The 24,365-nt window shown below is 34.2% G+C and overlaps 1 protein-coding gene across 3 annotated transcripts in view; it reads right to left on the bottom strand.

Annotated features, from left to right (window-relative positions):
- The window catches only part of kek5 (leucine-rich repeat, immunoglobulin-like domain-containing kekkon 5 protein), an 884,967-nt gene that overhangs the window by 673,754 nt on the left and 186,848 nt on the right, over positions 1-24,365 (bottom strand). Inside the window, exon 3 of one of the 3 annotated variants that reach the window (XM_089596542.1) lies at positions 20,314-20,358. The exons of the other annotated variants lie outside the window; for them this stretch is intronic. The gene's annotated coding sequence lies outside the window, so the exon portion shown is untranslated. The remainder of the gene's footprint in view (positions 1-20,313; positions 20,359-24,365) is intronic. 3 annotated transcript variants of the gene reach the window in all.

Below are 24,365 nucleotides of genomic sequence, written 5' to 3'. Positions count from 1 at the left end.
GACCACTAGCAGAACTCTCCAACGGCGCACTAGTGATTTTATTACTGGTGATATTATACCATGCATATAAAACAAAGCTTAGTAAGTATTACATTTTCCACCTATATTACATTTTAATAGATTATCATCAAGAAGTAGACATCAAAATTATTAAGTTTGATTAAATTTAATAATAAATTAATTTAACTATTTAACAGGTATAATGTCGCTAAGAGTTATACACAAAATTCATACCCTGATTTACAGCTAGAAGATTTTTATTACTTGAAAATCGAAAAAAATATCGTCTCTGTGACTACGGAAAAAACTCCGTATTTCCTCGCCTCTCGGTTCCTTGTTTTGAGGAAAAACGCGGCCTCAGCTACCTTTTACAGTGGCTGCGTATGCGAAGTGTTCTGTGGCTTGTTATTTACAGTACCTGATCGATACCCAGTTAAACCTTTTAATAATTGAAACTGTATAATCATTAAAAACAATACACGATGAAGGTGTCGAATGAATTTGGCAACGCTACAAGGGATCCCACTATTGATTCGGTCCAATGCTCTTGATCCCGTACAATATTTACTTTAAATGCTCACTCTTTGATTATCGACCATGTGGCTATACTACATTTACTAATGAATCAAGCTAAACTTGTTTCGACTAACTTGTCTAAGATCCCTTGAACCCATAGATAATCACGCAAATGCATATCATGCTCGCCATTTTCGTGGCTAAAGTGAAACGTGTACTTTAAAATCAACAAGTTTTAATTCTGCGGGTGACTCTTTTGTCGAGATTTAATTTCATTAAAAATGAAACGTAAGAAAATACGCGCTTATTATGATAGCAATTTGTATTAATGCTATCGCGATAATGCGTATACCATTGTGACAGAGATAGTGAGGTAAAATGGAAGAATTGTAAATAGGTGCTTAAAGGACGCATGGGTATTAATTTGCGATGGTTCACGGACACAAGTGCGACATCATGAAATTTCGAGCATCGGTCAGGTGCGGTTGTACGTTTTTTTTATATTTCCATGACAGCAAAATCAACCAGCCAGCGGCGTATGTGAGTCGATTAAAGCAGACAAAGATCAGTTAGTTTTAGAGAGGATTTTCCGGCAAGTAGCGTTGAGAGGAGGGTGAGAGGCGAAATGAAAAAGGATTTTCATTTCTGCTGCAACTAGCATCCAGTATAGCTGTGTGTGTACGGGGTGGAGGGTTGAAGGTTGGGCTCAGCTAGCTCGTCAACGCTTTTTAATCGTTCTGCTTTGTGAGCTCGAAAAAGCCTTTTGTGAATGGTTAAAAGAGACTATTGTTTCGGAAATCGATGTTTTTGTGCTTATCGCGCAAGTGACAGCTCATGTCTGCTATTCTCTTCTGTAGCAGTTGCAGCAGTTAACGCTGCTGTGAGTGTTTATTTTTTTCCTCCTTTTGTGTATGTGTGCAAATATTACCGCGCGTACACAGTATTTTCGACAATCCTTGAAACAATGAAAAGAGTTGTTTTCTATGTTTTATTGCGAGCCTTTTGTTGTCTAGCTTGAAAAAATTTTCAGGTTGGTTGTTTCGTTTTAAAAACATCCGAGCAAGCAATGACATAGTCACTTTGCTTTGACTAGGAACGCGTATTTGCGAGCATATTTGCTCAGTAGTACTTTTACACTATCTTTGTTTTTAGACCACTTATTTTTTGACGTAATTTTTTTTTTATTGTCATCTAATGCAGTATTCAAAATTTTTTGTCAACAGTTTCATTTTTTGTAAAAAATTTGTTCGAATGTTTGTTCCATGTCAGCAAAGCGAAAGTACTTTGTTTTGTCTCAAGAGCGATTGCAGCACAGTAAGTCCATCTCGGAAAGATGTTTTGAGTAAATAGAACCAAAAACATGGAATCCACTGAATTATAAATTAAGAGGAGAAGCTGGTGCTGATAATTTTTAGAATAAATCCAATATCTGCAAAAAATAGATTTTTTCCGGTGCATTCGCGATCAATATAAAAACACCGAAGATGTAAAGCCTTTTGTACTGTGGCTTCAGTTTCATGCTTATTGACAGGAAGTTGAAAAATTCTCAATTAAATTTTTTGTAAGTAATCGATCAATACCCCAATATGGCAGTTGCAGAAACCCGTCATCAGCGTGGTACGGCTACAAGTACGGAATACTAAAGCGATTGTATTAGCCTCATAGAAGGATGAGGAGTAGGAGGCTTCTGTGCTACGGATTAGATCAACGTGCATTAATTTACACATACACAAAATTAGTAGTGGTATAAGCAGCACTGTCAGCACCAAACCTCTTCGGTGATCCTGTATACTGTACGATATGGTTAAGCAGACTAAGGGAGAGGACGGGAGCATCGCTCATGAGCACTGCGAGATATGTGCTGCAGCTGACGAATATAGCTTAATCAAGTCCAGCCAGTCAAGTCCAGCCAGCACTGAGGTTCAACCGTTTTTAATAATGGGCATCGTATCTTATTTGATTAATGTACTAGCGAACCGTTTGTCATCTTTCTTTATAATTGTTGGTACTCCAAGACTAATCACCTAGAAATAGTGTAAGAGGTCTAACAACTTTAGAGTCACTCGGCGTGAATGTAGTTACGCGATAGTTGAATGGTAATAAAAAAATTTCATCTACTTCATGATTTATTCTTTAATTTATGAGTGTTTGACTGTAAAATATTATCATCAATAATATAACTCGATAGCATCTGAGCTTTTGTATTATCAAGCTTATACACTTTGAAAAATTTATCATAAAAGATTAACACTGTGTTTTCTGGTACTTCATAAATAAATTTTGAATAAACATTGAAGCATAATACTGCCAAATTTCTTTTCATGCATGATACGGTATACTCGTATGTATACATTGTACAGAGTGAAACAATGATTGTGTGTGCATACACTTCCAAAAGGCGTCCACTGCCCAAAGCCATATGTGTCCCGTACGTCAAAGGTAAGCCAACATTATTGTGCTACCTTCGAAATTATCACAGTAGAGCTTTGGCAACAATACAATACCACGAAAAGAGTTTTTTTATATAATTCATTGTCAGAATCATTTTTGAGTCACAACTGCTAATGTGTTTTTGACGTTTTAAATATATTATTCAACTTATTGTCTTGAAAAAATATGAAAGCTAGAATTATTTTAGTAGATATCCAAAAAACTATATTTTGTATAGGCAATTCGTATTGTCTTGATTGTTAGTTAATATAAACATTTGCTAATGGCTCTTATATAAAGTGCAGTATTTTAGGTACAATAAACTGCTCGATAAACTGATATCCAGTAACGATCAATTTTGGCTCGCGGCTCGTGGCTATTCGCGTGAACTTTCAAGGCTAAAAAAACAAACCAAATAAGACTTCAGACATGTGAAAAAATGAAAAGTAAGTTTAAAGAGGGTAAATAAGACATCTAGTGGTTACTAAAGAGAAAAAAAGACTCGAAAACTGCAAAAAGTGAAGGTAAACTTTTTGACATCCACCTATTGCTTCACTGTACTGCCAGTAGGATAAACCATATGCAGATCTTCTCAGCTAGACATCTTTGACATTCTTATGGGATGCAAGCCTTGATTTGTGTAGAGGATAATAATATTACAAAAGTGACAGCGTGTTCTCGGTACTGTTTTTTTTTTTAACCGCACTGACACTAATAGATACTATAATGACTATAATATGATGTTCGACAGCCAATCCGTGAAAATTAAGCATGCCATCAAAATAATTTTAGCTCAGGTAATGATTTATATGATTGCATCTTCCGAAAGAAAATGTCTAAAGTAGTGTTTTATTTTGGTAATGCGTTTCGAGTTAAAAAGGACATGTATGGCATGGTATAAAAATGATCAAGGATTAGAGCTTCAGTCGAATTTCGTATATTTCACTATGATTTCACAAAATAGATACCAGTTAACAGTGTAATATTTAAATAAGTACCCAAACTAAACATACCAAAGTCTTTTTGCAGGTACTTGTAATACTATATTGTTTTACTCGTACATTACAATTAACTTTTTCGTATCCACAGAGATCCGATGCAAGCTCAACACTTATTTTTATTAATAATAACACAGTATAAAAAATTGGTTATTGGAGCATGACTTTATTTACACAACTAACATAAAAGCCAATATTTCGACGTCATGCTGACGTCATCCTCAGGGCAACAATGTAAGTGTTAGGATAACACGTGGCATTGCAAACGGAGCAAAATTTATTAGAACATAATGATCAATGTGAAGAAATTACATTTAGTAAAAAGATTTTTGCTTTCACGAGGAACATAGTCAGAAACATTAAAATGCCATTTTATGCCATTTAGCATTTTAATGTTTCTGACTATGTTCCTCGTGAAAGCAAAAATCTTTTTATTAAATGTAATTTCTTCACACTGATCATTATGTTCTAATAAATTTTGCTCCGTTTGCAATGCCACGTGTTATCCTAACACTTACATTGTTGCCCTGAGGATGACGTCAGCATGACGTCGAAATATTGGCTTTTATGTTAGTTGTGTAAATAAAGTCATGCTCCAATAACCAATTTTTTATACTGTGTTATTATTGATTTTTGACTGTGGAGCAAGTGTTTAGAAGTTTCACCTTTGATATTTATTTTTATTGTTACCAGTTTTAGGAGATTGAGAATTGTCCCTGCTGCTTATTTATTAAGTTTTAAAATATTAACAAAGTCTCGAAGAACGTTTTTCCTCTAAATTCGTACTTAAGACCCAGCCAAAAAAAAGAGTCAGAAAAGCAAAATAATGTGGGAAACATAAGAGATAAGAGAGGCTCATTTTCAATCAGGCAATACATTTTTTAACGTGTTTTAACATTTTTAAGTTAGATTCTTATTCAAAAATTGTAATTTTAAAAATATAAGAGAAACCTTAACTAACAAAAACTATTAAAAATGTTGGTAAAAACGTGCATTTCGTAAATGTCTGAACAGACTTGAGACATTTGCCCGTGGTCAATTTATATTGAAAATTAAATAATAATAAACTCTAGACACGTAGTTTCTTGAATTGCAAAACTCAAACGAAATTTGCAATCGTCCTATCCCGAAACTGTTTTGACTTCCACAAATAATGATCAAAATGCAAATTAAACACTGAATGCATTGATTCATGGCCCGAAGGATTGTTCAATCTTATGTAATCCAGCAGAGAAATAATTGGTCATTCCCCTACAGAATTTTTCCAGCAATACGAAAAAAATAGCTTTGTCCAAATCAAAAGTCAGCTTCATTTATTAATTTTCACAATTTAGGAAAAAATGCCAATTTTTCATTTAGTTTTTGCCTATATCTACGCTTCTATCTTTTCCCCATTTAAATTCATATAAAATAGACACTTTTGAAAATTCATGACGTATTGTTAATAACATGTTAACGACAAGAAAGTGCCAAAAAAATATGTTATACCAAACAACTTTCGAACAACGTAAAAAAAATTATGTTAATTGGGAAAAATATGAAAATATATAGATATAAAGTTGCATAAGAAATAGCTATTTGAAAAATTGCAGAAAAATGTTAGTTTGTTGTTAATTCATTTTTTAAAGTGAAACTTTGAAGTATTGTAACAGACCTAATGGTTGGTTTATCGACATTTCGCATAAAACATTCCACTTCACGTAAGTAATAATAACAACTAAAAAAAAATTGATTTTTGTAAATTTTGACGTTTTGCTTTCAAGAATTGTATTTTGCAACTTAACCAGTTGCAAACATCTCCTCGAATATCTCAGTTAATTTTGCATACTTTCTTTCCAAACGAACGTCATTGGATTTTTCATAAAGAAACACAAAATTTTTTTTTAATATTGCTCTAGCTCACTCTAGAGCTGAGATACAAAAATTGGCTATTTTCGGCCATAACGAACTGGTAATTAAATTTTTTATTGCGAAAAAGCGTATGTATTATCTTCATGTATTTCTGCATTACACTACCAGAGCATTTTATTAATTTTATCACAAGGGAAGCTGAGAAAAAATTGAGAAAGTCACATATTTATATCGTACTAAAGATAGTGTTAAGCATTGAACATACTTCATTAACTAATTCAATCAAAAAAGTGTTGCGATAAGAAATATTTATTTATTGAAATTTTTGTGTACAATAAATTTTAGCTTTTGTTGCAATTAAACTGTACCAATACTTTGCCAAAATTTAACTTGAATTTCATTCGGGCCAAAATAAAACAAAAATTACACAGTACTATACCATCGAACTAGGTGTGTACCTGGAAAGAATTCGACGGGTGCTAGGCAGATACTCGTTTGGTTTTTTGCAAGCTCTTGACGATTACTTAAAAAACCTTTGGTATGTGTTTGATGGGCCCTTCGTTGGTGTTTGGTAAGTACTTTGTTAGTACTTTTTGATTACTTTGCCAGTATTTACTTGCAGAAGTTTAGAACTTAGCCAGTATTTAAAAGACAGTTAACGGGTACTAAACATGCACCTCACTGTAACATTGGAGCTAATCAGGTAATCGCTTATGCCAACTAGGTTCTTATACCGTACCTGCCAAGTTTCAGCAAAATTCACATTGCATTCTTGTTAAGCCCCCACTACTAAAAATACGTAAGAATATATGCTTTCAGATTGAGTAATAACTATATAATTATAGATGACTAGCAGCCCCCCGTCTCGGCTTCGCCCGAGACTTACTAAATAAAATACCGTAGTGTGTTGACATGTAATGTGTAACGTTTTCAGTTAGAAATTTTACACATATTCCTGACACATTTTAGAACAAAAATCTTCGTATTAAAAACAAATTTTTTCGGAATCCATATAGTTGATTTGGTCAAATAATAAGGTGTAAAAATTCAAAAAAATAATTATGCTGAAAAGTACCGTGCGTGCTTTATGCCCTAAAATAATCGGAGGCCATAAGAAGCCGTTGATTTACAGTTTCTGCCGTGTAATTCACGAAAAGGGCTATTTTTGAGAGCTGTTAAGATTTTAAACTCCCAAAAAATTTATATTTAAAAAAAAAATTTTTTTCTCATATCTCACAACTTTATTACCAGAGCAACAAAGTCCTGGACCTTAAACCCTACATTTTTATTGCCACAAAAACACTAATACATTTTCTACTTATTTAAAAATCTGAAGTAGGATCTTTAAAGATTTCAGAGATTGCTGTGAGGGTACAACGGAAAGCTGATCTCTCACGTAATGGACTCTTAAATTGTCGATTTTTACGCTGCTGTTCCAATCTCGATAAATTTTCTGCGTCAGTTTCTTGACGCCTAAGTAAAATTGTATCTATTAGATACATTTTAAGTTTTTCTTCCAATTCACCCTCTTGCGACTTTTGGCATGCTTAAAATTTTTGTGACCCCTAAAGGCTGTTTTCTGTCAACTTTGTTAAGTTCTAATATATTTGTTGGCAAGGTAGTTCAACGTCCGATGGCCCTAAAAAAGACTGGTGAGCTTCTTAAGTTAACTCTTTCTTCGGGAGAAAAATTACAAAGTCCGAAGCTTTGGGGCTAGTTGTAGTGCTCTTTCCCAACGTCTCCCGGTATAACGTCGAAGACGTTGGTGTCTAAAGCACCTTTTTTATTTGCAGATTCAGTTGTTTTGGTGATCTTAGATGGGGAAATTGGTTAGTGATACTTGTCCAGTGGAGGCTGTCCCGTTGGCTCAAGTTTTTTTTCCTTCACAGCTGTTATAGGTTTGCCCAGCGCAGACCTTGGAGAGGATCAGTGATTCCTGGTTGAATGCTTAAAGTCGAGAGGGTAATATAGGGTCGTCGGTCACCGGGTTTTCAAGCCTTGCGAAGAACAACTCCACAGGTGACGTTTGCTAGTGAATGGCTGACTTAGTTTAATAGTGCCCGTCTTTAGTTAATATAGTCTTTTAGTCGACGAATCGCTTCCGGAAATAATAGTAAAAATTTATTTGCTGGCAAGGTAGTTTACACTTAAGTGGCCCCTAAAAAGAATCGATGAAATTGATGGTTAAGTGGGGAACGTAAATACTTATAATGGCCCTAAAAAGCGCTAGTGGTGAGACTTCTGGGCTATTCTTTATTATTATTCCTGATGATGAAGAGCTGGCTACGGGTAGCTTGATTCTTACCCTGGGAGTCTCTATGTACGGAGACTGTGATGGAGGGAGGTACACCGCTGAACAAAGAATATCTCGTCTTCAGGTCATTCCCCGGATAACCAACCGCTCATCGTTAGACGGGAACATGTGGGTAAGCGCGTTGGGGACGCGACAACTAAGAAGGTAGCCGTTGTGGCTGCCCGTGCCCCTCAGAGCTGTTTTCTCTGGCTAATATTTGTAGCCAAACATTCTCTGACTGCACCAGGCGGGATGGTGGGACTGCCACACAACTCTGAAGAGTTGGTGCAGATTGTGCTCTGGCTAGATGTGTCTCCTGGTATTATGCCAGAGACGTCATCGGTTGGAATGAATTTTTTTTTTGATAGCACTCGTCGAGATTTAGGGTGAATGGAAACTTAGGTCCCTTCCCCCTTATAGAAGAGTGGCGTCCGTAACCAGGATATCCAGCTGCAAGACTATCATCATCATTCTCTATGCAACTCGTTGATCTGCCGAAACACGAATGCATCAGTTATCGATGACGCTCCGGCTTATTATAACCACACTTATTTAATTCTGTTGCAGGTAGCCTCGATTTTATGTCGACGCTACCTAGCGGATTTTACTGAAACTAAGTGAAAAGCTGGCGTATTTTTGCAAAACTTTGAGCTCATTTGTTGCTATTGATATTAAATTTTTTATGATAAAAACTATACTAAAACCATTTAGAAAGTATCATGAATCAGTGTGCAAAATCTTAGCAAAATCGGTTTAGTAGTTTTCGCGGTTAGCGATTACAACGGTTTTAGCGACTTTGCTTTGTATATTAGTACGACTAGCGTACCCCGACGTGGCTTCACCCGCATTGTATAAAATTTTTAAATATTCTTATTGTAGTATATCTTCCTACAACATTTCCGTATATCCCAAATGCTTATAGAATGCACAACCAGAGATGTGTAAAGAGATTGCTTAGGCCAATGCTACGATGCGAGACGATTTTTTGTCACTGATTGGAGCGCCCCGCCGCGGCCAGCCGTCGAACCGAGCGCACATCTGTCTACTCGGATCAAACAGCATTCAACTACGAGAAAAGAAGTGGATTCGCGTGGAAATGATCATATAAGCGCACATTTTGGAGAGACGTGGAAGGGGTATACCGAATGTGTGTCTACGAGGAGAGGAGTGGAAACGTTGACTATAGCTATATATCACAGCGCACAGCCGAAGCAAGCCACGACACGAGTTTTTCTCTTTTGACTGCAACCGAGTATATGCTATATATGTTTAACTGATTTTTGCTCCCGCTCTTTTTTCTTTATTTTTCTCTTTTTTTTTTTGAATAAAAATTTCAGCTATTTTTTTAAGGATGGCAGTTCAGTTATAATCCCTAGTTTATTATTTTTCCTTATAATTTTTATGAACTGTAGGACAAGCTCCGGAGGTTATTAATAAACATAAGTGGCTTTCAGATTTCTAAGGATCGAAGTTTCGGTAGCTAAGTTGGTTGATACTTATGCCGTCGCTCGAAATGTATTGCTTTCACGGGATCGATTCCAACTTTCTGCAGATTTCTATTTTTTTTAAATGCAGATCAGTGTTCTGGCTAACTTTCTTTTATTTATGTTTTATTTTAATTTATAAATAATGTTGCCAACTTTTTTTTTTGTTTGTTACGTTAAAATAAATATATTTCTTATAAACTAAGTCTGTTCAATAATTTAGTAAGTTGATACTTCTTGTTGGCAAGGCCATTTTGCAATTTTATAATAATAAAATTAATTTTTTTAAATGTAAGTATAATTCATACATTTTAAAACTCACAAGAAATTATAAACATCTAATGTAAGAGTTATTAATCAATAATTTAAAAAAAAAAATCTGGCATGTTTCTAAGGCATAACGAATTTTTTTAAATACATTATTAATTTGTTAATAAAAAAAAGAAGCTATAACTTATCAGGGTGAAGCAGGATAATTAAGATCTTATTTTTTAAATTAAAGCGTTAAGAGCGGTGTTTTCTTGTTATTACGTATTTTAAACAATTTTCATGGGTAATTAATTATCGTATAAAATATTATTGATCGAAACAGCTTAATCATTTTCTTAAAAAAAACACACATACACACTCACTATAAATCAATTAATTAAATAACAAGGAGTTGTTGCCACAAGGTATAAATTGTGAAGAACGTAAAAATTTTGCTGGTAATAATCATATTTGATGCTATTGTAATAAAAATGAGGTTTCCTTGTGCCCTTGGATTTGTTCTCTTATTTGTTAATTGCATGTTTTTACTTATTAAAAATTCAACCTGCAGCAATTGCAGTAGATGGGCGCTGATGTGATTTTTTACATTTTACAACAAAAGACGTAAGTCAAAATGTTTAGGCAGTTTAAAATATGTAATTACAAAAAAACACCGCTCTTAACGCTTTAAATTAAAAAATAAAATCTTTTTTATTTTGCTTTACCCTGATAAGTTATAGTTTTTTTTTTTTTATCAAGAAATCAATAATATATTTAAAAAAATTCGTTATGCCTTAGAAACATGCCAGATTTTTTTTTTTAATTATTGATTATTAACTCTTACATTAGATGTTTATAATTTCTTGTGAGCTTTAAAATGTATGAATTATACTTACATTTAAAAAAATTAATTTTATTATTATAAAATTGCAAAATGGCCTTGCCAGCAAGAAGTATCAACTTACTAAATTATTGAATAGATTTAGTTCATAAAAAATATATTTATTTTAACGTAACAAAAAAAAAAAAAGTTGGCAACATTATTTATAAATTAAAATAAAACATAAATAAAAGAAAGTTAGCCAGAACACTGATCTGCATTTAAAAAAAATAGAAATCTGCAGAAAGTTGGAATCGATCCCGTGAAAGCAATACATTTTGAGCGACGGCATAAGCATCGACCAACTTAGCTACCGAAACTTCGATCCTTAGAAATCTGAAAGCCACTTATGTTTAATAATAACCTCCGGAGCTTGTCCTACAGTTCATAACAATTATAAGGAAAAATAATAAACTAGGGATTATAACTGAACTGCTATCCTTAAAAAAATAGCTGAAATTTTTATTCAAAATAAAAAAAGGGAAAAATAAAGAAAAAAGAGCGGGAGCAAAAAATAAGTTAAATATATATAGCATATACTCGGTTGCAGTCAAAAGAGAAAAACTCGTGTCGTCGCTTGCTTCAGCTGTGCGCGGTGATATATAGCTATAGTCAACATTTTCACTCCTCTCCTCGTAGACACACATTCGGTATACCCCTTCCACGTCTCTCCAAAATGTGCGCTTATATGATCATTTCCACGCGAATCCACTCCTTTTCTCGTAGTTGAATGCTATTTGATCCGAGTAGTCAGATGTGCGCTCGGTTCGACGGCTGGCCGCGGCGGGGCGCTCCAATCAGTGACAAAAAATCGTCTCGCATCGTAGCATTGGCCTTAGCAATCTTTTTACTCATCTCTGGCACAATATAGCACATTTCATCGCGGCTTTGCCCGCTTCTCATCCACAAATTTTTAAAATATTTGATTTTGTTCGTGTCAATTTACATATTGAATTCAAATATTTTTTATACATTTTGAAAAATTTCAGAATACACTACATGTGTGGTTTTTTCTTTACTATGTGGCATTGACATAAATTCGTTATCAGATGTACCTGATCTCGAAATACCAATATAATATTGTCCATGTGAGAAACAATTGGAGCGTTTACGAATTTCACACCAAATACGCTAAGGAACGATCAAAATTTTATGATATGTATTCTCACTCAAAATTGAATATTGACTATGACACAATTGACTATGTGCTGATGTGCGGATCATACGTTACTGATGATTACTACGAACTTTTACTTATTAAGGTAGCTCCCTTGTGAAAACCTACGGATTGAAATATGTTTCATTCAATAAATTTTTATCTCTTGAATCCAATGGTTTCCATATTTATAAGGTAAAATGGGGTATAGTGGGACAACGCAGAAATTACAGAGTATAGTGGGACAGGAGGAGAAAATTATAACTGGTAAATTCATTTGTCAAAAAATATCCTTAAAAAAATTTCCTAATATTCCTTTATCTTTTAGCTAGATAAGAATCCCAAAATTGATTGTGGTAAACGTTTAAGGGAGAATGAAAAAAATATTTTATCAAGCTGTCTAAGTACTCGTTTGATGCATACGTCTTAAACGAGGCATTTCGCCCATTTTAGATGTGACACTAAAGTTGACTATCAAGATGATATACCAAAAACAAAATTTTTTTCGTACGTTCAAACTATTTGTACGTAATAATATGACAGTAAAGAACGAGTTTTATTAATTAGATCTTAAAAATAATTACTTCGTCATAAAAGATAGCCTGTCCTAGTATACCCTTATTTTCTGCAAACACTATGTAGAAGTGGGATGAGGCTTATCATTGCTGTCCCACTACTGCATCCTTTTTTTTTTTAAACTAAGTAGTAATGGGACAAGTACTTGACAAGACCAAATTCTAGTTTTAACGACTGTGATTTCATGCTTTTTACTATCGTAATCGTGCGAGTATCATCAGTTTAATCTTTAATAGTAAAATTAAACTCAAATATATTTGTAGAATTAGTAGTTAAGTGAATGAAAGTATTATTACCTGGTAAATAGACATAATCTAAAACCTAACCTCAATGCAATCTATAATAAACCATCCTGCCCAATGTAAAAAAATCAACTTTGCAGAAACTGATATATATTTTTAGTAATTAATTCTTAGCATATTAATATTGAAAAAAAAACTAAGCAAAATCAATACCTCTGAAAATTTTCAACAGGAAAATACAGGTATTAGTTTACTCACGTTATATTCTCATTTGGTATTTCAGCCTTTAAAACTTGCTCCTTATCTCTACAGAAGAATGAAATAATTCTCCTTTAAAAAATATATTTTCTGTAACCAATCTCAATTTTAAGATCAAGAAGAAATTAGCTAAGGAAAACCGACCCGTGGCGGTTGTTAATAATTTGATACATAACTACAAAAAAAAAAAAAAAGAGAAAACATTCAAAAAGCAGCAGATTTTATTAAATTATATAAGAAAAATAAGAAAACAAAAACGCTTAAGAGTACGAAAAAAATTTAAACAAGAAGTTTCGAGAGGGAAAATAGACTGTTAAGAACAAAAAAAGAAATTAACTTGAAAATTAAAAATTAAAAATAAAATATTAAATAAGAAAACCGGAATACGAATAATGACTAAATAGTACAGGAAATAAAAAAATGTTTATCTAAACTAGAAAACAATGAAAAAGCATTCAGTGTGTGTGAAGTTCATTAAATGTAGAGCAAAATAAAAAGAAAAATTTTAAGACCTTAGAAATTTATATTTATTTCAAACTTACGTTCACTATCATTTTCGTAGTTTTTATTATTAATAATTATATTATTTAGTTTATGTTGTATTAGACAATGTTTTTTTTTCTTTATTATTAACGGACATAGTAAGTAGGGATTTTGTGATATCGTTGAAAAAAATATATATGAAAGAGAAATCCCTATTAATCTATTATTTTTAATATTTGTATACTCTCAAAAGTGATAATTAACCTCTTATAAATAAAAAATTGTGTTCTTACATGTGCAAATAACATTGTCATATACTGTCCCACTACTACCACATACAGTGTCCTACTACTGCCATAATCCTCAAAGACTATGTCCCACTACTGGAGATTTCACGACTTATTTGAAAAATTATTTAATTAAACGGATAATGATAAGCCCAGTCAATACATATTGTTTCCTTAAGTAAAGACCTATATTTTCAATTTAAAAAAAATTTAGGTGAATTAGCATTGATGGAACTTCAAAAATAAAAAATAAATATTTTTTGCTTAAAAAAGTGTCTATACCCCATTTTACCTTATCCCAAGTGGAGCAAAATCTCGAGATATTTCAGCTCAAAGTTGAACTGTTTAACACGAGCTCAAATGGCAGAGCACCAAAAAATCAGCTTTACAGGCATTTCCCAACTCACAATAAAAAATCTGAGCAGATAAATTATGATGTACTTGTAGAAAAATCTCTGTTCTTCTCAATACTATCATGTAAAAAACTGATAATGGGGCATTTCCCAAAGATATTTGCCGAGAAAGAAGTAAAAATCGAGGTGAAAATCAGCTTAATGGTTATAAATGACAAACGTTAGCAGAATACCAACGCTGATGTACGTATATACGTATACATACAAAAATGAAACTCTCCTACACGGAGAGAACCAGCAAGGTACTATTCTATGGTCCTCAAACCTAATAATTGCTCGATTACTTTTTCATGTTATATTTCCTCAAACAAAAGCCAAAATAGTCTGAAATTCACACGAAAATCAGTAAAGTCAGTAACTTGGCAATAATACGACCAACATGCACCGTTTACCTAGTACTCTACAGCACAATCTCTGTTACACCATCTGTTTATTGGTATAGTGTTCCTACAATTCGCTCCGTGCATGACACGCAGCGCCGCCCTCGGTGTCAGAATCACGCAATACCGTACCCCCGTATGATTAAATCGTAACACTGTCGCTTATAGGAGAAAGTATTATTTATTGAATAAGACGTACATACTGCTATCGCGTAAACATCAGCACCCTAAAAAATGGATATGATTATCCAAACAGGCTTTAAAAGTATTAGTTGCAACATAGTTTTTAGTAATGAAACGCTGAAAAAAGCTAAAAAATTAGTAGAGAGTGGGCACGTTGCCTACGTACAGGAATATGTAAATAAAGGAGTCGGTCATCTGATCAATTGCTATGTTGTGAGACAAACATCTGTCAGCTTAAATCCATACAAAGTAGAATTATATGTAAGTACATTGTTGCCTATGCTTGACAAATGTAGGTTATGGTAACATATACATAAATGTGTAATTTATTTGTCAGATTAACGAAGACCGCTGTATCTCCGACGTGAGCTGCGAATGTGTAGCTAATCAGAGCCAAAAGTGTAAGCACATCGCAGCACTGATCCATTTTATCAATACAAGTGATAACCTGAGTAAAACTGATTTTGAGCAAAATTGGGGAAAACCCACTCCAAAGAATTTTGGGAGTGAAAAATACTCCAAGGGATGTTTTTTTAAGGAAATGTTCCCCCCTCCCCAGCAAACACCTGATGTTGATAAAGTCTGTTTTACTCTTGAAGATTTAAAAGATAATTCTATCATGAAATTAAGCTTGCTTGAAATGAAAAAAGACAAAACTAAACATTTTATGATGTCTATTATTAATTTTGTGATAAAAATAGTATTTACTTCAATAGAAAATAATATTATAGATGTTTGTCTGGATAATTTTTTTATATTTCAAAAAGAGCAACAAGTACATACAAATGGAAATTGTAATATTTCAAAAGATTTATTTACGTTTTATGAAAATAACATTGTTATGTCAAAAGATGAAATTAAATTGTTGTGTAGAGAAACTGTAGCTCAATCGCAATGCCCAAGTTGGTTCGAGGCAAGGAAAATTAGAATAACCGCTAGTGCTGATGTCCACAAAATAAAATCTTTGAAAAAAAAAAACACAAGAGTCTCTTGTACAAGACATGATAACAATATCACGTGGATCTTTGACGACACCTGCCATAAAATATGTCAAGGCTAATGAAAAAGCTGCAATAACTGAACACGAAAGATCCTTCCAAGTTGATATAAAACATCTGGGATTGCTGGTTTGTGAGAGCCAACCATGGTTGTGTGCCAGTGTTGATGGTGTAGTAACTAAGGACGGTTGAATTTCAAAAATTGTGGAAGTCAAGTGTCCTTTTTCTTGTGAAAAAAAGTGCATAGTTGATGTAACTAGTCAATCATGTAATGTGAGTTATTAAGTATTTTACAAAGGAAATATAGAAGTGAATAGAAATTCCATTTACTATACTCAGTGCCAAATTCAGCTTTATGTAACAGGGCTTTGTTCATGTGATCTGTATGTATTCTCACCGATGGGCTCCAGTTTTTGTGAATATTACCAGAGATGAAAAATTTTTAAGCGAAGTATTTCCTGTTTGTGAAGGATTTTACTTTAAACATTATTTACCAGCTGTTTATAAGTACTTAAGTCAAAAACAATTTGGAGTATGCAAAAAAATTAAGGCCTTTTAATGGAGTAAACATGAAAAATTTCAAAAATTGTTGATTAGAAAAAAATGTTACCAATAACTTATTTAACATATGAGTTGTGTACTATATTCTGATACTTACAGGTAAGGACTCAGTTTAGCTGGGTCACAGTTAAAACTAGAGAAAATTAATTTAAAGACTGTGCTAGAAAATAACGTGTACCTGATGCAAGCTAAAGCTAAAAGTATGACAAAAATGTAAAGATTACTTATTCTTTGTGTGACAATGTACGTGATTTATGTGTAGCATAGATATTGTGTAGGTATAATTGTGTCAAATAAATAATTTGGTCATTTTTATGAAAGTCGTTTTATTAAAATGTTTGATGGATCATTAAAATCCTTCATGGGTTAGTAAATTATTAACAATTCATAAAATAACTTTAATCTATATGAGATGCTATTATAGGAGGCTGCAGATTAACAAGTATACAGCAAACATGAATGATGTTATCAACATACTTAAATAAATTTGTAGGTATTTTATTTAGTATGTTAAACACCTTTATCCACTGCATGATTCTCTCTATGTGAATCCGTACGTTTGCTATGCTGCGAGTTTCTTCTGTTTCTTTTTGGATAAATTCATGGCTGGATAAAAAAGGTGGCATCACAACAAGAACACTTTTTCCACTCTCTGCAATTCTTGTCCTTATTTCGGGAAAGCCCTTGTCTGCGAGAACTTCATCTCCATCCTCCAGAAGATTTAATAATCCACTTTCCAAAGTGTTTTGGGAATCACTCTTTCTCCCTTCAGCACATGGGGATACAAATGTGATGAGACCACTTGGTGAGCACTCAATGAGAACTTTTGCAGTAAAGCCCTTTTTATAATGAGAGTAAGTGAAAACACGATGATCGACTCTCGATGGAACTTCAATTGGAAATTCAGTGCAATCGATGATGACCCTCACGTTTTCATATTTTGGCTTAAAATAGTCTGGAGTCATACCGAACACAGTGTCCTTGTCTAGCCACTTGATAGAATTCCGAATGGCTGAGGATACATGTAATAGTGTTTCTCTAAAAATTTTTGAGATGGTAGTTCGATGAACTTGAAATATTACAGCTAATGCTGAGTACGACGCGACAGGCCAGTTTTTAATTTAGTGAAAAAAATGAGCATTCTGTTTTGTTTCGACACCTTGCAATGCTCCACCGTAGGAGATAGTTCGTCAACAAATAGGTTAAAAGTATTTAACGACACACCTGCAAAATCAATCATTTTTTGATTGCTTTTAATTGTTTCTACTCCCACAAATCCAGTTTTAGTGTCGCCATCGAAATTATAACTTACACTGTTATCGATAAACTCTTTTACTGGTGTGTTGGTCTTATTATTACACTTTTTCTTTTCACTAAAATAAATTTTCGGCTTAAGGACACATAACTATGTCTAAGTTTCAGCGTGACATATATTATCGTGCACTAGTCTATTACAAACAAATGTGTTTTCTGTAATACTGATGTCTGGTAGGAAGTCCACTTGACAATATTGGGAATCAAAACTGATTGGTACTACAGTATCCACGCCTAAATGACTACTTTCATTAGGCTCATCAATATCAATAGTATCAAGACCTCGATCAAGACTTACATTCCGTCCACCGCTACCTTTAGTATTTACTATACTTGTGCGTCGCCGTTTCATAAATCTTTGGAATCTAAGTATTAATCTAAGTATTAAATTATTAGTTAGTATATAAGACAGATACAGTCTAATTAAATAAAAAGTAATATTACCGCTCAACGGCTGCATCACTATCTATTTTCCTTTTTCCGTAAATATCGGTAAAAATAGTTGGAACATAACTGGGACTTTTTTCAATGTTTGATTTTGCATTGCCAATAAAGTGAGAGCTACAAATTGCATCCTTTGATAAAGGCTGCCACAAACTGCCATCAGGACTATAAAATTTTCATGATAATTTTACTTATTAACAATAATAATAATAAAAAAAATTCCGTAGGTTAGGTACGAACTTTTGTCTCCTAACTGCCCTAATCCACAGCTCCTTCTGTTTTGTTTCATGGGGTCTACTTGGGAATTTTTACAGCACCACCCCCTGCTTTTCTTTCTTATTGCAATTAACAACGCAGCACTGTCTCGTACGCATTTCTTTACTTTGTAAACGTAAACACTGATTCAGATTATACAGCTAGCGGCAGCCTATGTCGACTGCTTGGAGTTCTTGCTCTCACGTATACAACATAACAGATAAGTATGTGTGTTGTGTACTATATGACAGATGATATTTAATAACCCATTATTTAAAATTTCGGACGATTTGAAGTGCCTAGCAAAATTATTTATCCGTATTATAGACCCAGTTTGGCTAAATAACATTTTTTTCCGCCTTCGATTTCTCAACTAATTACTTTAAATGAAATAATATCTTTTCTCATATAAGACAATGCTTACTGTACGATTCATGGGGGTACGGGTTCGCCAACTTTGCTCACCTACAGCGCTGCAGTCGTTTTTTTATCCCCTCCAACCTGATGCACGGAGCGAATATTTGCGTGATTCTCTTTCGTCTGATCATCCCGTGCTCATCACGGAATTATTCTGGTAGCGTACAGGCGGTATAATCGTGTATATGTACTTAATAAAGCAGCAGTAGTATATCTATATATGGGCAGTTGGGCACACGCACATATATATAAACACACACGCGTATATACACTCAAATGCAACAAAGGTATCGTACTAAATGGCATGCATGCTGTTCTCATGTGTACATACCTTGTATACCTATAGCTAAACCAGAATTGTTCGTCAAGTAAACCAGAATTATTCCGTGACACACCTCGGAGTATCAGGCGAAAGGGTCCCTTGCTTATTTGGATGTCTCACAAGCAAATTGTGGCCAAAACATCTGCATAAATACTGTAAGAAATGTGGACTTTTTGTAGTGCTGTTAGGTCAGCAAATATACTATGAAAAAATCCGGTATTAGCTTGAAAATTTTGTAGTATTATTGCGTGTACAAGTCAACCTAGTATAATAATTTGTTTATTCTCTCCGTGTACTTGACTAGAGCAGTTGACAAGGGAGCTACCTTAAAGTAACTCCACAAAATTGATTGCGGGAGCGGCTCAGTCCATGTAAAGTAATATTGAAAACATAACTACTCGCCATCTAGCGATCAAAAGATAAAACTCCCTTTCGCAGCTGTTTTGCTGTTAGTTTTTATAAGTAGCATAAATAAATTTCTCTTAAAGTTATCGTTAATTTTAGTAGCCCATGACACATAAGAAGCTGTAATTGAACTTCTGTCAAGAGTTAGGATATATTGATTCTGTATTTTGAAATTTTTGCGAATATACAAACAAGCGCGGTCTCTTAGTATAATAGTAAGATTTTTGCATATCACTAATGCATGAACAGTAAATCAGCTTAAAAAATTATAGATGTTAAATAGTGTAAAATAGTACATTGACGCTACACTACAAATTTTTTGAGTAAAAAAATTAATCACAAATTTGCCATTAAAATACGTATAATTTTTTATTATTCCTAGTCAATGCAACAATTTTAAATAAAATTCGATTTTCGTGGAGTAACCAAAGTAAAAATATCTTGTTATTTGAGCCTTTGTTAAACGAATAGACGATTTGTTGGCTGTAGGATAAAAGGGAAAAAGAATACGGTCCATCTATTCTGCAGTAGTCCCGCAGGCGCATTGCGGTAAGTTTTGGGATCTGAAAATCCCATCCATTCACAATCGACTATTCGAGCACTGTGATCCACCTCCTCTCTCTCCTCCTCTCCACTCCTTGCACCTTCTACAGTATAGATATAGCGTGTTTTTTTTAAGAGGCATAAGATACAGTTTGCGAAGAGAACTTTGTTTCTAAAGACGGAGCATTAAACATCGCAACTACTATACTCAATCTTATTGTCTACTCGTTATAGTTCTAATTCTTCAAGCAGTTCTCGGTTCTTAATCGCAATTTCAATTGCGCGATTGAGATAGTTTTCTTGTTTTATACTTCATTTGATGGAGAAATTAACAATTCAATGATATTATTGCAATACACAGTAATAAAAACTCACTCTTATATTCAAGCCAAGCTTTTGAGAGGGCTGGTACAAACTCACCTGAAATGAAAAAAAGAATTGTTGAAATTAGATATTCAGAATCTAACAATTTTAATGTATGTAAATGAGAAGCTTCTTGTTAAAAAAAAGTTCAAATATAGTAGACAGGGTGAAAAGATTACAATTTACGATAACTTTGTGCCGTCTACTTTTTAGGAAACATAAAATACACGTTTTCATTTAATAAACCCTACATTATGGAGACGTTTTGGTCAGCCACACTATATCATGTCATTTTGAAGTTTAAGAAAAATTGTCAAACATACTATCCTTGGTATCCTCTACTTTTGCCCCTAAAGTATGTAATGAACTAATCTTCATAAGTTTTGTAGATGCAATTTAAAGCTTTTATTCGTACTTAATAAAAATTGCAAAATTGATATTTCTTAAAAGTAATAGGCCTAAAATAAAAGTTTTCACACTCATGGCGAACATGCATCATAGCAATACGAAGGCTCCAGGGATCTGTCAAACCAGAATCCTCTTTATAAGTTATCTCAGATTCGTAATATTAAAGCACCCAAGTATATTGTTACATCGAAGACGGCGTAGGAGTAAATTTTGTACTTAGGCCTAAGCTTTCGCTCAATAGCCTGGGGATACGACAGCAAGGGTTGAGGACGGAGCACTAGGGTAGGAACAGGGTAGGTGATTATAGAAGGGTTAGCTAGCTACTTAGCCATCGGTATTTATACCCACGGCACGTAACTGGCCATTTATTTGGAATTGGTAAGTTGGTTTCTTTCTAGGGGTCTATAGTCGTTGGTTGCCGGTATTTTACTAGCGACGCACGACGTATAGTTTTAAAAATTGGGTTGGCTAACAAAGAGCTGGCTGTTTGGCCATCAGCATTTACACCAACCGGCACACAACTTAATTTTTACTTAGGGGCTAGTTGCTTGGCCATCGGCATTTGCACCAACCGGCACACAACTTAGCGTTGCTTGATTTTTTTTAATTAGAGGCTAGTTGTTTGGCCATCGGCATTTGGTACCAACCGACACAAAACTTAGCGTTTTTTCCTTTAAAATATTTTTTGAATTAAATTTTTTTTTTCCACCACCTGCTAGGCCATTCATATCTGGATTGAACGGCACGCAATAGTGGGTTTTACGCGAAAAGAAAAACAACTATTGGGGGATGTATAAGAATTAAGTTTAAAAATATTGTTATTACTAACTTTTATTAAAAAGAAGAAGAAAAAAAAAGGGCTGGTACAAGTGGCTCTCGAGGCAAGATCCGGGTGACCGGATATAATTTAAATCGAAATTGCGGACCGGATTCTCCAGGTCACGAATAGACTTCGACCAGATTCTCTAGGTCGTATATCCTAGGCAAGATCCGGGTGGCTGGATATAATTTAAATCGAAATTGCGGACCGGATTCTCCAGGTCACGAATAAACTTTGACCAGATTCTCCAGGTCGTGTATTCTAGTCTGGCTACTGCTCTAGGTATACACCCAAGCTGGCCTGACCATTGAACGAATTTTTTTGAGACTGAGCTGCTCGTGAAGGAGGCCATGGGCTTATATAGCCGAAGATCTTGCCTCCTTATCATTGCAACTATGGCCAGAGATGACGAGACGCACATAGGTTCTTAGAATTAGTCTTCATCATCTCGTGGTAGGGAGAGGGAGAGATTTCCTATACGCTTTCCGTCTTCCTTTACATATGCTGTTTTGGTTTTGGGGTGTTGCTTACTTGCTAAAGAATATAGTAAAGTGACGATACTGGTCCCAGTGCTTGCTTATCGAAATTACGTACTATTACAGTTCACATTATTTTTCGGCTTGTCGTCTCTGGGTATTGTAAGTGTTAGAGAAAGAAAGTGGTAGAAGTGTAGCATGCTGTTGTCAAGTCTCGTTGCATGAACGCTGGCCGATGTGTGGATCAACATCCTGGCTCGAGCTTTGGCTTATTTACGAATGGTTAAGACGCTGAAGAGGAAAAGGATAGAAAATAATTATTAAGTTTCATCAAGCGATGTCGACGCATAAGGAGGGAGGGAGATGTAGACTAGTTCTTCTTTGTCTTACTCGGTGTCTCCTTATGTGTGTGTCACGAAGCCTTAGCTTCGGTACTTGGTGTATGTGAGAGTGTATGTCATTTAGCTTGATACGAAAACGCGGCTTTACGAGGAGGATAAGAAGAGGAGAAGAGGGAAAAAAAGGTACGTCGAGCGCAGCCTCGATGTAACAATGTTTAAAGACTGTTAGTTTTAGAAAAAAATTTTTAAGGATACATGAACTTAATTATATAAAATTAGCACTCTTATTATATTATCATTTAAATTATAAAAAAAAGCAGCTGGTGATTTTATTATTATGAAAATACCACAGATAAGTAAATCAAACACCAAGAAAAGAAAGAAGGACAATATCTTCTGGGTGTGAATTGCTAAAGCAAAGAAATCTCTTTTAAACTCGCCTGCTATCGATCACCTATACAGCTTCTCTTTACGCTCTACACGAAGATTCTTTGCCCGACAATCCAGAATAGCCGAAGCTGCAAAAGAATTCATTTTTCATGTACGCAACTTAGATTCGAGGTAAACTAGAAAGCATTTAATAGCCAGCAATCAAAGGAGAAGCACTTTACACCGTTCTGGAATATTAACGTTTGCTTCTTGGATACAAATGTTCGAACATCGCAGACTTTAGATACTAAAGTTGCGTTCATATCCTAGTGACGAAAACAACTACTTATTAATGTTTTCGCGTGGAAATCGACTCCTAACTCTAGTGATGATGGTTAATTTATAGTAAAGTAAAACTTTTGATTTTGAAGCTCTGCAAGCTGTCATGATTCTTGAAAGGTATACTTTCCTATAGGTATTTAGGAGTGCTATTTACAAATGTGGTAATAAAAATTGTAGCAAATACTAACGTTTATTAAATTTCTACTGTAATCGTCGAGTGCGTATTATGCATGTAAAAAACGAATGTATACTCTTTGTATTAAAAGTACCTATCACTTCTCTTGAACTGAAGGCAGCTATTTAAAAAATCCTGTGGTTTAAAAAGATAAGTATGACCGTTAGAGGTTTTTAAAACCTAAGATTGTCACAGAGCTATCGGACTTTACAAAGTCACATGGAATGTACTTTCGTTTTTTGTCATTAATCTAGCTGTACGTAGCTCTTAGTGATAAACAAAATGCATCGATGATAAATAAAGACAATGCTCTTAAAGATGATCTGAGATGGCTAAATTAGGGCAGATCTATATGACCGCATTTCCTCATTCAATGTAATAATTTTACAGACTTTTTAAGGTTTCACACTCAAAATTTTAGTGCAAAAAATACTAAGACTGATTATAACCTAGGTAACTATTACAATCATGCATACTAAGCTAGCTTATACAAATTATGATGTCATGTATTAAAAAGCATGATAACTTTGTGCTAATTAGATATTAACTTGGAGGACCAAAATACAACTTTGATTATATTCAGTTTATATAACTGTTCTGAAAATTTAAATTTATTCTCTATATGGGATACAAAGTTCTGTCAGAAAGTTTCCAAGACACAGAGATACATGCTGCTTCACAAAGTTACTCTGCTGTCGTTTGCGTATCTGTACATTTATCCGACACGTGAGTCGTCTCCCATTTTCATACACCCAGTATTAGCGAATATTAGTATAGAGTCATTAACATGCACGTACATGGATCGGAAGTGAAGTGATAAAAATGAAAAAACCAGTAGGATTGAAAAAAGTGGTTCTTGAATTAAAACAAATGATTAAAAAAAACAAAATATAATAAATAAATAAATCAGACACACAGAAGGTGACATTATAGGCGCAACCGAACACGCGTAATAAAATAGCTGAAAGGGAAATCTCTTTTGATCTCTGTTCTACGCCATGTCCACACTACTCGCTTGATCTAGTTTCAAATTCTGCTGCCACATCGAGGCAGAATCTGGACCACTTTCTCGCCAACGCATCCTGCACACACTCATACGCATACACATGAACACGCACGTACACACGTATACA

This window comes from Copidosoma floridanum, unplaced genomic scaffold (assembly GCF_036245765.1).
Source record: "Copidosoma floridanum isolate Cflo_tuat_1 unplaced genomic scaffold, Cflo_Japanese_pri ptg000030l, whole genome shotgun sequence".
NCBI classification, from domain to species: Eukaryota; Metazoa; Arthropoda; class Insecta; order Hymenoptera; family Encyrtidae; genus Copidosoma; species Copidosoma floridanum.
The sequence above is the reverse complement of the archived record's forward strand: the minus strand, read 5'-3'. Positions and strand labels throughout refer to the sequence as shown.